Genomic DNA, 15,593 nt, shown 5'->3' on the forward strand with positions numbered 1-15,593 from the left:
TGTTTAAAATTATGAAGGGACTTAGTCCAGTGGATTGAGACTGTGACTTTAAAATGAGCTCAACAAGAACATGGGGACACAACTGGAAACTTATTATGGTAAATATCACCCAAACATTAGGAAGTTTTACATCACACATAGAACAACCGGCACTTGGAATAAGTGACCAAGTAGTGTGGGAGACAGCAGGACTTTTGGGACCTTCAAAACTCAACTTGATGTTATTTAAAAAGAATTAGGTGGATAGGACTGGCGAGCTTTGTTGGACTGAATGGCCTGTTCTTATGCAGATTGTTCTAATGTTCCAATTTCTATGCTCCTCAAACCCTGTGGGAGAATCCCTGAAAGAAATTCTAAGTGATTTGCATTCTTCTGTGCAATAACACACCAAAACCCTATTTGCAAGCAATGCATACAATTAATCCAACCTGGATTTCATATCATTGAAGAAGTAATGGCACCTAAAGCAACAATGTGTTGATCGGATCCACTGTACTCTGCATATGTGACAATCCTCTTATAAACTGATGCTGTCATGCACAGCTATTGGTCCAAGAAGGATGAACCCGATGCTCACAAGCACCTTGAGGAACCCGATACATTAAAATCATCCACTGTGCTGCTTTTAGAATGATTTCACATTTACTTCCCTTCTGTCCTGTCTGCCAGTTTTCAAGCAGATCAGAGTACTGCTTCAGGATCCAACTGTAATTGGAAGATGTAAATCACAGTTTTGATGATGCAGTCTTAGAATTACTGCTCTAAATTGTTGCTTTCCTGCTGTGGACAAACACACATGGGTCCCGGAAAGTTTTGGAAGAAGTGGTACGGCTTTCACCATGCACATAAACAAGCCGAGAACCACAACTATATAATAAAACAAATATGAACACTTGGACGGATGGTCAAATCTCGACAAACAGCTGCAGAACAACCCGGGGCAAGTTACAGGTCAGAAATGGAGTTACATAATTAAGAAAAAATAAAATCATCAAGATTTCAGTGTATTTGTTTTATTATTTCAAGCAATAACAATAACATCATCATGAATTAGATAACAACAAAATGATTTATAAATGAACCCTTTCTAAAAATAAGGTCTGGCTGCATTTGCTTAGATACGGTAAATTCTCCCACTGGCAGACACAGCAGATTATTCATGCCGGGCAACATGGTCCCAAACAAACAAGACAGAACGAAGAGGGATTCATCCTCCCTCAAACCACACGCCATTGTTTTGCAACTTCAGCAGTTTTCTTTTCATGGGGTTCGTTAGTATATGAAAATCGCGATTTTTTTTTATAACAGAGATGCCAGTCTAGACTAGAGGAAAAAAAAAAAGAAAGAAAATTAAAAGCCCATCTTTCTGTCTGAAAGTTCAGAGGGGCATCATTCAATGGCGTTTTCAGTCAATCAACCATTACACAGACAAATGACCACCTCAGGCTATGGGCACTAATGACGAGAACATAATTAAAGCAAAATATGAGACACAAAGGATATTAAGAGGAGGCTGCTTACATAAATAATAGACACAAAAAAAAATGCTGTTCATGTATAAAAATAAATCAAACATACACATGTTACTTACTATGTAATTATAATCCTGCCATATTGTACTTGTGTCATATTTTACTGTCTATACATTGAGGAAAAAGAAATAAAATGTGAAGTAATTCTGTGAATGATGAGACAATATTTACAAACCCCTCGACTTTAATGGAGAATAATAGCTGCCATATAGGAAAATTAATTTTTTTTTAAAATTAATTATCTAACAATATCACATTTTGAAATGCAGGAAAGTTATCCAATCCAGACCTTGCTTGGGGGACATTTAGGACTTACCAGATCAGATAAGACCTTTAAGTGCTGTGCTCTGGCCATTTGTGACAAAGAGGGGGAGAGCTGAGCACGGAAGGGGCCAGGTATGCAGGAACGCTTTACATTCCATGAGCCTTCGCGGACGACAAAGGGGTAAGAAAATGTATGATGGACTCTTGAGAGACCAGCAGGTTTGAGGAGGTGGTTGGCAATTGAACTACTTGTATATTCCCTTTCTCACTTGTCAGAAACTGTATGTGTGCATCTTTGTAAACTGGAGAAAAGGAGTGACAGGCCATGAACCGGCCACAGCTGGACTGGAATGGGGGTGGAGTCTGCCTGACCAAGAGGATTGTCGAGGATGACAAGACTGGACTAAATTTAGGGCTGAGGGAAAGGTAAATCATCTTTGCTTCATCCATGTCTCACTCACTGTCTATGCCATTTTCCATCCTGAGGAGAGTCCATTTCTGCTGCCCTAATTCAGATGGCAGGCTGGATCAAAAGCTTTACTGGACCAAGCTGGACCAGAGACTAACCAACATAAGACAGCGAGCCACCTGGTAGCTTATCATTAGGTTGGATCATTTTACTAGCACTTATTGCAGTCTGCCATTTTGGGCATCTACTATCCAACAAAACGTTGGTGTGGGTGTGTTTCCTGTCCCTTATGACTGGCCAGTTTGGCTTTGATGACACAATCGATTGAAGAAGTGTGAATGTTAGACACTCAAGGAGGAGGAGAAGGAGAAGAAACGACATAGGAGGCATGCTGAGAGAGTTGCCTTCAAAGTCAAGAAATATAAAAGCGGACAAGATGGCAAGAAAGGTGCCTTGACGATAACGACAGAGACTGAGAAGCAGGTTTTACAATAAAGGGAGTGCCGGTGAATAGAGGTGAAGATACACGTGGATACCGAGGAAAGGCACTATAGGTACACATCTGGCAAAAGATGGCAAATATTTTTTTCATTATTCTATTACTTGTCTTTGACAGATAGTGTAGCTAGTTATCTATAATACAGTGTGGCCCACAATAAAGTGGCCTGCCTCCACCGAGACGACTCCCGTCTCGTCTGCTGCTGAAAACAGGCACAGAAATGTATTAACGCACAAGGAGATCACTTTCAGCATCTTTTGTAAATGTGAGCACCAAATTTGATCATTTTTCTCTTCACCATGTAATGCAGTCGTCTCGGTGGAGACGGGCCACTTTTTCGTGGGCCACCCTGTACATGTTGAATACATGTGCAACTTCCTCATCTGCTTATTCTGGTACTGTTTCATGTTGCCAAAGATCAAAGATATAAAAGGCAGCGTAACATAAGAGGCCTATAGTATGGGATTTGGGGACATTCCATTAAGGTTAATGCAGTTTTGTTGAAACCATATGCATAATCTATATATTTGGGGACAACCACAAGTTGAGTGAGAACAATTAGCTGGCTCACCGAGTTTCACCTTTATAAACCAATCCAACACTTCATAAAGGCAGCATCCTAAGTAAAGGAGGGGATTTTGAACTGCAAAGATCAGAGGCGCTCGTGTTAAACTGGACTGATGGACGGCAAGCTTCGGATTATGATAAACTGTCTACAGTCGAAAACTCTCCTAAAAACCCTAGAAGACATATAAATGTGCGTCAAGTGTGCAGACAGCACATTACACGTTTTAAAAACGAACACGATATAAGGGGAAAAAGCTTTTCGGCAACATCAGATTGCGCATTCGACAGCATCAGAACACAAAAGGTACTGTGTGTGTGCTCTCGGTTGTTCAGCATTACAATAATAGTTTAGGAGTCGATGTGAGCTTGAAAGATTTGCCATTGCTATATTTAATAAAAATATAAACTGCAAAATATGTATTTGAAATAAACAGTGTGTCACACATTGTCAAAAGGACTGTTTTTAAGAGAGCGGATAATGAAGACCCTTAGGAAATGCAGATTTCAGTACTCAAAACACTCAAAATCAACAAATCTGCCTAACACCACCCAGCTTCTGACTGAATGTCTAAACAAATAACTACTGAAATTTAACACCACTGTCTAATTGGAAATGCAAACGTGATGTGACAAAATAGCCACAGCGTTTTAACACGTTGTAGATCCATAGACCACAAGGCTTAGCTAAATTCTGTTTGCTTCTGTTAGGTCATATGGTGCTGTAAAAGTTAAAATGACAGAAAACAGATAGAGGCACTTCTGAAACTTATGGAGCCCAGTAGCTGTGGTGGTCTATGTGTATGTGAGTGTCTGTGTGTCTCCTCCGCACTCATTACAATATGCAAATCAATTAATAAGCCACAGAGCTCCTGAAAGGCTAACCGCAATTTTAAGCTTTTTATTTTCTCTCAGAGTCAAGTCTTTCGTTCAGTATCGTTTGCTCTCTCCTTGAAAACCCAGCAGTGGTTTAAAACACATGGACTGGAGGAATTGGGGTTTTGGGTGGGTGTTTTAGGAAGAAGTCCTGTGAGTGGAGCCTGTGCAGTACAGGAATTCTCTGCTATTCACTACACACTTTTAAATGGGTTGTCTGCAAAATTGTACTCCTTGGCGAATCATGTTTGGCCATGCAAGAATATGGCCAATGTAATAAAGTATATAAAATGGAACAGGATTACCCAAGGACCCAACCAGGACAAAACTGCTTTTATCCACCGTAGAAATATTGCAGAATGAACTTATTTAAAATGAAGGGTATTGTAAAACTAGTTTCTGTATTTATATTAAATAGACTTGTCAATGTTCAGATCAAGGGTTACTGCTACACTGTTAACTCAAATCACATTAGTGAGGGTCAGGGTTAGAATTAGGGAATATAACCATGTAACTAATTCCAAAATCACTAAACTACATAGGTTCCAGTTAAGTATAGAGCTAGTTTTAAAATCTTTAGTACTCCACATGTAGTTGAAAAGAAGTGCAAACAACAGGACAAAAACTGCAGCAAGTAACAGTGCCTTCAGCTGCTCTAAATTGATCCTCCTGCCAATATCAGAGGTCCCACTGGTCTCCACATTCAGGTCAAGGCCGAAAACACCTTAGCTTAGCACACCATAACTTGTTGGAGGCTGTTTGGGCTGCTCTTTAATAAATGTAACTATCATTTTGGTTGACTCTTACTATGTGTTTCTTACTGTCTTTTTATGCTGCTGCCACATTGATCGAGGCACCATTCTATCATGAACTTGGCAAACTAACATAGAAGGCCAGATATTAGGATACTAATGAGTTATGGCTTCATGGCTTTGTATTATTCAAACAAAATCATAAACATTGGCGATTGACCTATATTGTATTATTATTCTAATAAGTTTTACGCTGAAGTCTCTCATATACATCTATTTTTGCAAGCATACTGCATAATATTTTATTGTTTTGGCTTGGAATCAAAAGGATCCCTTTTTGCTCTCTCCAAAGATGTGGGCAAGACACACACATTAAGCAAAAGATGATCTTCTATAAAGAAAAAGATCTTCAAAATTATAACATATTAAACCATTTTAAATGTGAAACAAACTTCTGATAATATTTATACAAAATGTCATAGCCTGAATGGCCATGATGTGAACAGCTTTACAACCAGTGGCACTGCTAGGACCCCAAATGATTCAAATCACAGTGAAAGCGAATGCCGGGAGCGTGAATGGAGCACGGAAGAGTGAGCGCAAAGTGGTAGGTTGCCACTTCCATAAGAAAGTTGAAGGACAAGAGCCAGCTTGCCTTCACCTTTCAATGACTTACTCCTGCCCTTCATTCTGACAGTCCTCAATGTGAATTGAAGGAGAAGTTGTTGTCAAGCCGCAGGGTGCAAGTATCCTAACTTCTTTACAATAAAACTTATTAAAAGCCAAACCACAAACCAAGGCCGGGCAACAACTCATTCTTCTGGGAACACTCCCAAAAGAGTGAGCAGCAGGGTCAGAAGTACAGCAATGACACCGAGACCTGTTAAAACAAGACATAATTGAGAAATTCTCCATAAATGTCAGAATACAAATTGTAGGGAATATGCATTGGAGGTGGATGTAAGCAAATCTTTAGCACTACAAGGAATTATCCTGTCACCTTCACAGTTTGCCCTCTACACCTCAGACTAGAAGTATAAGACGAGGTCATGTCACTTGTAGAAATTCTCAAATGATTCTGAACTCTGAGACAGATGGAGTCAGCTGGAGAATTTTGAGAACTACCTGCAACTGAACATCAGTAAAACCAAGGAACTGCTTATTGACACTCGTTGTGCCCAAGAGCCTCTAGGCCTGTTCACTATTCAAAGAGTGGATATGGAGTTGGTGCACTGCTACAGGTTCTTCTGGGTTCACATCAATGACAAGCTGGACTGGTCTCATAATACAAAGGAACTACTGAGAAGCACAGCAGACTCTTTATTTCTTAAGATAGTGATTGACAACAATTGAAGACCCACCTCTCCCCTTCATTCATTGGTCAAGAGTCCGGTGTTAAATTCAAAAAGGCATTCACTGACGCTTTAGGTTTCTATTTATGATGTGCTCGGGTTATTCTGAGAAGAACTACAGTAGAACCCCAATTATCTGTGCCCTGACTTGCTAAGGCGAACCTGGAAGTGCAACACACTGCTTTTCTTGTAATTCATAAAAGCTTTACAATAAATACTGTACCGAGTGCATAAACACTACACTTGTAACCTTGAGTGAACGGAGTGACTGGTCAAGGAGCTGGTGACTGTGGGAGTGACTCACTCACCCCTCCCCAGCTGCACTCCTAGGCTATTTTCAGTGTGTCACCAGTGTTGACTAAGGACACATCTATTGTTTCGTTCACTTCAGACTTTTTTGTTTTTACATTTCAAAGTGCTGGGGTGTACTGCCAGTGGGAACAGTGAACCTGTGTTCTTTGGCTCGGAGGAGAGCACTTTGTGGTGGGAGTTAAATGGAGAGCTCCAATCCATCTGTGAGCCCCACAGAGCCCGTCTCTGAACACATCATGAGTGGAGTGCTTCCCTGGTGACGTCCGCCAATCTCTCTCTGCTTCAGCTCCACCTTCTCTAAGCAGCATTGCCATACACTCCACCCATCCACAGTACAAATCCTACTAATATCACCAACTGAATTACTTGGACTCAAACCCTGAAGCATCACAGTTCGAAAATTTGTGCTGTGCTGAACTGCAAACTCGCAATCTCTACCACTTTGCAGTGTGAGCTAAATGGAGAGGTCGGTTCCATTTATCAGCCATGCCAAGCCTGCCTCTGAACAGACTGTAAGCGGAGTTGATTCCGGTCATTGTAAAGTTTTTTCATTGTCTCCAATGATGTCATTCATATTTTTGAGCCTCATAATGGCTTCTTTGACTTTTACTAGCACAGCTCTTCCCCTCATGCTGCACAATGGCCGCTGTAGACTCCAAAGTGTAGAAGCAAGCCGAGGTATCTTAAGAAGCCATGAAACCCACCTGAGGAATCACAAACACCTGTGACACCAATTGTCCCAATCATTAGGGTGCCCTGAAATGGAGGGATCATGTAGAAAGTAGTGTTGTCATTTCTACATGCTATGACTGAAATGTGTGCAAATCCCATTAAATGAAAATCTGTAATGTGCACTTTAATCACATCAGAATTGTTTCAGTTGTAACTTTAAACTGTCTAGCTGAGGGCTAAATCAAGTAAAAATGAGGCTTTGTCCCAAACATTATGGAGGGCACTGTAACGTGACAGACAATTTACTTGCAGACACTACACAGACACATACGTTACACTTGTTCAACCAGAAAAATACAGAACAGTGAGATGAAGCGCTTTTATAGCATTTACAGAATCAATACTGCCAAGCAAAGTGTATCAATTAAAGCTCCTCCAGCTTAATTACAAAGTCAAGGAGACAGAGCCTTAGAAATAACCTAAAAAAAGCCGGGCAGTCACAGCACAGGGACAGAAGTGTTCGTGTTCATTAAATATTATCTCTACTTTGCCTTTTAAGTCCTTGTAATGCTGCTTTTTTCCTTATTTAAACTGTTTGGGTGTGTGAATTAAGAGCAGGAAAAACTTTCTTTAAGCTTCACAGTCTTGTTTTTAAGGCAATTTTCTTCTCAAAGAACTGAAAGCAATAACATCTGTTCCCAAGGAGAATGGCTCAGCTTTGACAGCCTTCACCGGGTGAATAGGCGCTTGGCTGTTCCCACAAACGTACATAATGCCACACAACGCCGGTCCGGGCGGCTTCTCAAGCCAGATCATTCATTTAATGAGGTGTTAAACCGCAAGATTTCGGACTCCTTCTCCTCCTTTAGCATTCACGAGCAGTGGGGGAGATGGGCTTGAACAAGAGAGTTGTTAGAGAATGCAGCCAAGGTCTTGGGCAAATGCCGACCACAATTAAAACGTGGAGGTAAATCAACAAAGAATTCTTCATCATTAGCGAGCAATCGATCACATGGGCCCTTTTGTTTTTCTTTCCCACAATTCAGTAAGCCAGCTGAAAGGCTAACAGCTGCATTAAAAACCCTCCTGCCTGGCCATGCCAGGGTAATCCAGCACAGCGATGGTTGTGCAGCTCACACACCAGCTCCCTGTTCCCGTTGCACTGCACTGGTGTATGTTCTCTTCATCATCACAAAAGACGGTGAAGATCAAACATGATTTCCACTATAAGAAGAGGAACAGCTTTGATATTCTAAAAAAGGAATCCACATGCTGACCTTTCAACTCTCACATTGTCTTTGGAGTTTCTTTGCAACTGAACTCTTATAATTTCTGTGTAACATGCTGGCAAGTGTGCTTAATAAAAAAAAAATAATGATAAAATGAATTAATTTGAATCTGGATTTTTATTAAAAGAATATCAGAAAGTTACAGAATGATCTATACGGCACTGCCATGTAAATTACATGTTACTTTTACAATTTACAATAGTACCATATAACAGACAATCAATTTATTAACTTATAACATTTACTATGTACTGAGGCCTGCAGGGGCGCACCAGCTCACAAAACCCAACACAGACACATGAAAACACAAGTTCCAGCACAACACTGTCTTTTATTAGGCTGTGGGAAACGCTTCCTTTTCGTTTAAAACCTGCTCTGCATGATTACAAGCACAAATAAAACACACAGCACTTTTGTTTCTGCTTTTTCTTTTCTGTCTTTCTCTGCCAAACATCAACGAAAATTGTAATTTTAAGACATGAAAATCAATTTTGATTTTTCACTGCAACACACGCGGACAGGTATCATGCTAAAAATCAACTTTTCTCGACATTTTGAACATAGTAGAATCAAAATCTGAACTTGACGCTATTTCTCAAGTTCTTCACAAACATGCATTTGCCACGCAAAATTGTGTTCTACAGTTAAGCACTTTTTATAAATCTAAAATGTCACCCTGCCCACACTGGCACTTTACATTGCAGTCTATGATGCATAGATGAAAATCTTAAAAACTTACCAAACATCTATTTCTCGGGTCAAGACGGCTGTTGGGTAATGATTAATTTCTTGCGATTGCACACACATTGTAAAATAATTTATTCACATTATTGTAAAACAAAAAACACCAACATTATGAGATTCGGCCATTTTAAAAGAAGACCAGTCGCATGCATTAGCTGAGCTCTTAGGGTAAACTCACACTAGCAAATTGTTCCGTGCCCGAGCAAATTTGTCTGCATGTAACCCCGCAAAGTCTAGAACGTTGGACTAGTGTGATCGCTCCATGCTGGGCTAACCATACCGTGCCCTGGCCCACTTGGAAGAGGTGTGCCCGGGGCAACAGTTCAGTAGGATTCAAGAAGAGTGTGACTGCTAAACGTTCCCGAACATGGAAAACAGACATGACGTCAATGATGTGATAAGTCAGATATTGAATTAAATAAGAATTGCATTCTCTTTTGAGTTAAAAACAGGTTTTTATTCTCACCTTACACATGAACAGGAATTGTAGCTGGCAAGAAAAGCTGCAAATTCCTCCCTTATTATCATTTGTTACCATAAAAATCATGTTGTACTTGCAGCATCATTAACAGCAAAACGCTGCGCTGCACGCTTAGTAAATCTGTAAGAAGGCAGAGTGCTATCCTGCCCTACATGATTCCAAAACAACCACAAAATAAGGAAAATCATTTTGACATGTATGCTGTCACTCCGTGTTCGGATCTTGTTTTGGCCTTACACAAAGTCGCATGGTAATGACAAAAGCGTGCCTGGGCCCAGAATATTTTGTGCAGTGGCAGCAGGGGAGTAGGGAGGGGGCATGGTACGGAACAAACGGGCCTAGTGTGAACACACCGAGTGTTCCCGTACCTTTCACCCCACAGGTTTAATCCCAACAGACTAAGTTATGGTAAACTTTTCGTGCCACGTGGTTGGTTTAGTTTTGATTTCCTTCCATATTTACATGAGAATTTGCACATGTGAATAGTAAACGTATCCTTACCATGAGAGACAGTACCAGGAATATGCGATAAATGAGTGTTTCTAGCGGCTGCACCTCCACGTACAAGCGACTTGTGCTTTGATTATTATTTCACCTTGCTGCAGTGCCAAAATGTCCTTAAAGCTTCAGAAAGAAAATACTAATGAACTGCCTGTCTTCGCTTGCCTGTGATCCCACATTTTCATGCATCTGCCAAAAGCTAAATGACACGAGGGTCACAATGCAGCTGAGGGACTGAAGTAATAGAGTGGAGATGACAGACGCAGGCAAGCGCTCGTCATTTTTGAGGCTTTGCTTTGAAAAACGATATGAAGTCCAATAAGAGAAAGCAAAAAAAAAAAAAAAACTGACAAAAATATTAAAACTTCTTTCAACTGCATCTTTTCTCACACTAATGCTTCAATGTCGGCAATTAATGTATAAATTGTTTTTATTAATTTATTTTTAATATTTCTTCACAGATCACTGAACGTATATCATTGCATTACAGTGTCCAGTGCTCGACTAAAGAAAAGAGATCGTTTGGAACGGTCGTCTGAGAGACCCACAACTCTCTCTGCTTCTTCACTAATTTGGATGTTGATCCAGAGGAGACACTGTGACTCCCCACCAGTCCACCGAGTCATTTCTGCCATGTCAACAACCAGTTTTAGGGGGACCAACAAAACCAGGAGCGTCCATGTCTAGGATAAGAATGCTATCCTCTCTTAAAGACAGAAACCATTAAACGCAAAAAGGGATTTGGGCACCCTGTTAACTACTGCATCATTCAATTCCTTTTTCTAGCTTTATTTGTGCTTTATTTTATATTAGTTAGAATGTTAAACTGGCGAACCTCTCTTCATTTATAATATTTTCATAACCCACAATTGGTGTCACAGGTGTTTGTGATTCCTCAGGTGGGTTTCATTGATATTCATAAGATATATCGGCCTGCTTCTACCCTTTGGAGTCTGTAGTGGCCATTGTTCAACATGAGCACAAGAGCTGTGCCAGTGAAAGTCATAGAGGCCATTATGAGGCTGAAAAACAAGAATAAGACATTGGTAAAACCTTAGGATGACCAAAATCAAACTGTTTGGAATATCATGAAGAAGAAAGAACACATTGGTGAGCTCAGGAATCACAAAGGGACTGACAGGCCAAGGAAGACCTCCACTGCTGATGACAGAAGAATCCTCACAATGGTCAAGAAAAAGCCCCAAACAATCATAAACAGTCTTCAGGGGGCCGATGTGTGTGTGTGTCAGAGACAACTATAAGCAGAGACCATGAACATAAACACAGAGGCCACACTGCAAGGTGCAAACCACAAAAACAAGATGGCCAGATTACAGTTTGAGAAAAGGGACTTCAGACAGCCTGCAGAATTCTGGGAAAAGGTCTTGTGGACAGACGAGACAAAGATGAACCTGATCGATCAAAGTATGAAGACCAAAAGGAACTCCCCAAGATCCAAAGCAGACCACCTCACCTGTTAAACATGGTGGTCAGGATGTAATGGTTTGGACATGTATGGCTGCCACAGGTCCTGGCACACTTCTCTTCATTGATGATCAAACTGCTGATGGTAGCAGCACAATGAATACTGAGGTGTATAGAAACATCTGATTGGCTCAAGTCCCAGTAAATGCCTTCAAATACATTGAACAGCACTTCATCCTACAGCAAGATAATGAGCTAAATATAATGCTGAGGCAACGCAGGAGTCTGTCAAAGATAAAAAATGGGAAATTCTTCAATGGCCAAGCCAGTCACTTAATTTAAAATGTAACTGAGCAAACAAGCCCCCCAAAACAAGCAGGAGCTAATGATGGCTGCATGAGAGGCTTAGCAGAGTATCACCAGAGAAGACCCTCAGCACCTGCTGTTGTCTGTGAATCGTAGACTTAAAGCAGCCATTACATATGAGGATATGCGACAAAGAACTAAATACAATGGCTTTAATAGCCCTGCCATTGCTGTGTCACAAACATATTGGTGCCAGGAAATAGAGGGGACCATGTAGTTAAATTTTAAATTTAATTTGAAGAATATTGTTCTTATTCTTCAAATTGGTCTTATTATCAGGGAGTTAGTGTATAACTGCAACATACTGGTGTCCAGTCCAATGGCTGGATCCTGCCTAGTGCCCACTGCTGGTAAGCAGGTACAGAAAATGGATAGGTTGATTTAAAAAAAAAAAATATATATATATATATAATATATAATATATATATATATATATGGCCAACACATTGCTCTCTGCCATATTTTAAAACAAAATGTTTAAAGACAACCAAATGTGTAACTGCGCAATTGTCTACATTTGGCACCCTATCGTATAATGAAACCTGTCAAACACCAGCAATTGTTTTGTCCTTAATCAGGCAGTTTGTTAACTTACTATTAGTAGGAGATGCTGACGACAGAGGGTCTACCACTTTACAGAGCAGCTGTTTCCCCTCTTTTATAGCAGAGCAGCAGCGTCTTGCCTTGTTTTTCTTTTGTTGAATAAGCAAGCCCACTATGCATGATGCAGACTGTCAAGTAAACTGACATAATCTTGTCACTGTGCCCAGTTTCATTTTATGTCACACTACATATAATTAGTCATAAATAGCAGCAATTGCCTTTTGTGCTACCATTAAGCTTTTATTTAAGGCAGACAGGGGGCAGGACATTCTACTCCCACTCACTAATCCTCTTTAAAACCGAGACTGTAGTTATGTATTAGCTAAATACAGAGCACTGCCCACATATTGTTAGGAGATGAGCAGCCTTCTCCTCTCTGGGATTAGCTCGGTTTTAATAAACAGTCAGAATGCTTTACAAGCTCCCTTTTGGGAAATCACTTTCTTAAATCGGTTGCAAAATTGATATCACACTTTCTTTCTTGAATCCATCCATCAATTTCAGGAATTTGCTTAACCAAATTTCACTACTGGGTCTCAAAGGAGGAGCCAATCTGGCCATGACACCAGTTCATCACTGGGCAGACTGGGTCAATTTAGAGTTGGCAGTTGACATATCCTGCACATCTGAGAAAATGTGCAGGCTGCAGTCAGACAGAGAGCAGGCTGGGAATCAAATCTGTGAATCTGTGATAATTGTGGTTATATTTTTAAAAATGCGTAAAATCCACTTAATGTAATACTCCACCCCAAAAATGATTTTAGCTTGGCACCCTCCCCCACCATAACATAACCTATCGTCTAGGTATGGAGCGAAAGTTTTAAATTTCTCAATAATTTTGCTCTTTGGTTTTCAACATTTTAGGGTCACACGATACGGAAAACATTGATATCTCAATGATGGGGGTGTGTGTCTGTGTGTCTCGGTATCTTGAGGACAGTCTTGAGCTAAACCAGCTGGACAGAAGAATACCAAACTCAAAACTTAAGCCTGTTATGAGCCGACGATGTGCTAATTAGTTTTTGAGCCAAATCATGCAAGAGAAAGAGAGACACGAGAGGAACCTTCAAATACCGTAATTCTGCAATTATGAATTGCTATCATAATGACCTATTTTATAATCAGAAAGATCGACATCAGAGCAGTAAACCATAACAGAAATGTTATGGGATTGTTTGGGTAACTTGGTTCTTAGGATGCAAAGCCTACTGATGCTCATATCCAAATTTGTTTTATGTTACTTACCCCACTTGGTTTAAAGTCTTTTTTTTCTTGCCATCAATCTCATGTTTTTATGAAGAATGGAGATGACAAAATTCCTGGTTGAATTGCCATTTATGGAGACCAACTCTGGACCATAGCAAATAATTTAAAAAAACATCAATGGCCGAGACTCCTGTTACTCACGTCACATAATAGATGCATCAAGTCATCCAGTCACACTTTTACATGTATTTGCTTAGCAGACATTTTTATTCAAAGTGACTTACAAAAGAGGTCAACATAACTGAGTAACATCAGTCTGGGACTGTTCGAGAACAATAAAAAAAAAAAAAAAATGATTTCTTAAAGTGAAGAGCTCAAAATTATGGAGCTCCTAATGGGACATGAGCAAAAAAAAAAAAAAAAAATTGTTTCTTGTGAGAACTACAAAGTTTTGCTTGCACAGAAGAAAGTTTCACTTGTGAACGAGATTTTTTTGTGTGTATACGAGAAACTTTTGTGTGCTCATGAGATCTGCCAAGTGTTTCTTATACGCACACAAGAACAGGAGGCCTGTTGGAGGCCCTAAAGGGATGTGTGTATCCCAGAAACACTTGCACATGTGCATGCAAAAACATCTTGAGGGCACAAGACACGTTTTGTGCACACGTGAAACTAACTTTGCTTTTTCTGGCTCATGTCCCCTTAGGGGTCCTGTACAAAACAAAACAAAACAAAAACGTGAGTTTTGGATTCCCAGATTGACAGAACCTAACCACCGTCACTTAGATGAAGTTCAGCAAACAGGAGAGTCTTCAAATGCTTCTTGAAACACATGGGGGGGCTTTTTGATTGGAGGTGGGCAGTTCATTCTAATGAATAAAATCTGAATATGAAGAGTCTGGACTGTCACTTGACATCATGCATAGGTGGCATCATGAGATGCTGTTCATCAGCAGATCTGAGTGGTCGAGAGGAGGAGCATGGGACCTCATCAGTCGTTCATATACTATACAGTATATACTCTCGCACATACACATTTTCAAATGAGTTTTATAGTCAGTGTCTGACGTTGTACAAACGTCTTATATCAACAGTATCATAATAATAATTCTTTGCATTTATATTGTGCTTTTCTCACTACTCAAATCGCTCAGCAATTGCAGGTTAAAAGCCTTGCTCAAGGGACTAACAGAGCAGAGTCCCTATTGCCATTAATGGGATTCGAACCGGCAACCTTCCAATTACCAGTGCAGATCCCTAGCCTCAGAGCCACCACTCCGCCTTGTTTAATCAAATGCCCACCAAATTCCTCTTGCCAGCAGCTCAGTAAAGCTCCATTACTGTTGTGATGTGAGATTTTGCATACAAGTTGATAAATATTTTGTATGTCTTTATTTGTAATTTAGGCTAAGCAATGTGATATTGGTGTTACATTAGTGAGAAGCATTCATGCTTGCCCCTGCCTTTTGGGACTGAGTATCTTTGAATTTTACGACGGGATTTGGGGGAAGTGCCTTAAACCAGTTTGGCAAGTGTTTCTCTGATAAAGTCTCTTAACCCTGGTAAAAAAAGCCAGGCTGCTCTACTGCCAAGCTTTACCGTAACATAAGGTCTTGGTGAGGTGGCAGGTGTTAAGATGTTCTATTCTCCCATTGGTCTGAAGTATGGCTGTTTGGAACTGGCTTGTATCAGAAGCCTTTAAGTACAATGACACCCTATTGGCTCTAGGGGTTGGACAGAGAATCT

The 15,593-nt window shown here is 40.3% G+C and overlaps 1 protein-coding gene across 6 annotated transcripts in view; it reads right to left on the reverse strand.

Annotated features, from left to right (window-relative positions):
* The window catches only part of LOC120516360 (signal-induced proliferation-associated 1-like protein 2), a 282,998-nt gene that overhangs the window by 79,534 nt on the left and 187,871 nt on the right, over positions 1-15,593 (reverse strand). The window lies entirely within an intron of this gene.

The sequence above is a fragment of the Polypterus senegalus genome, chromosome 16 (genome assembly GCF_016835505.1).
Source record: "Polypterus senegalus isolate Bchr_013 chromosome 16, ASM1683550v1, whole genome shotgun sequence".
Classification (NCBI taxonomy): Eukaryota; Metazoa; Chordata; class Cladistia; order Polypteriformes; family Polypteridae; genus Polypterus; species Polypterus senegalus.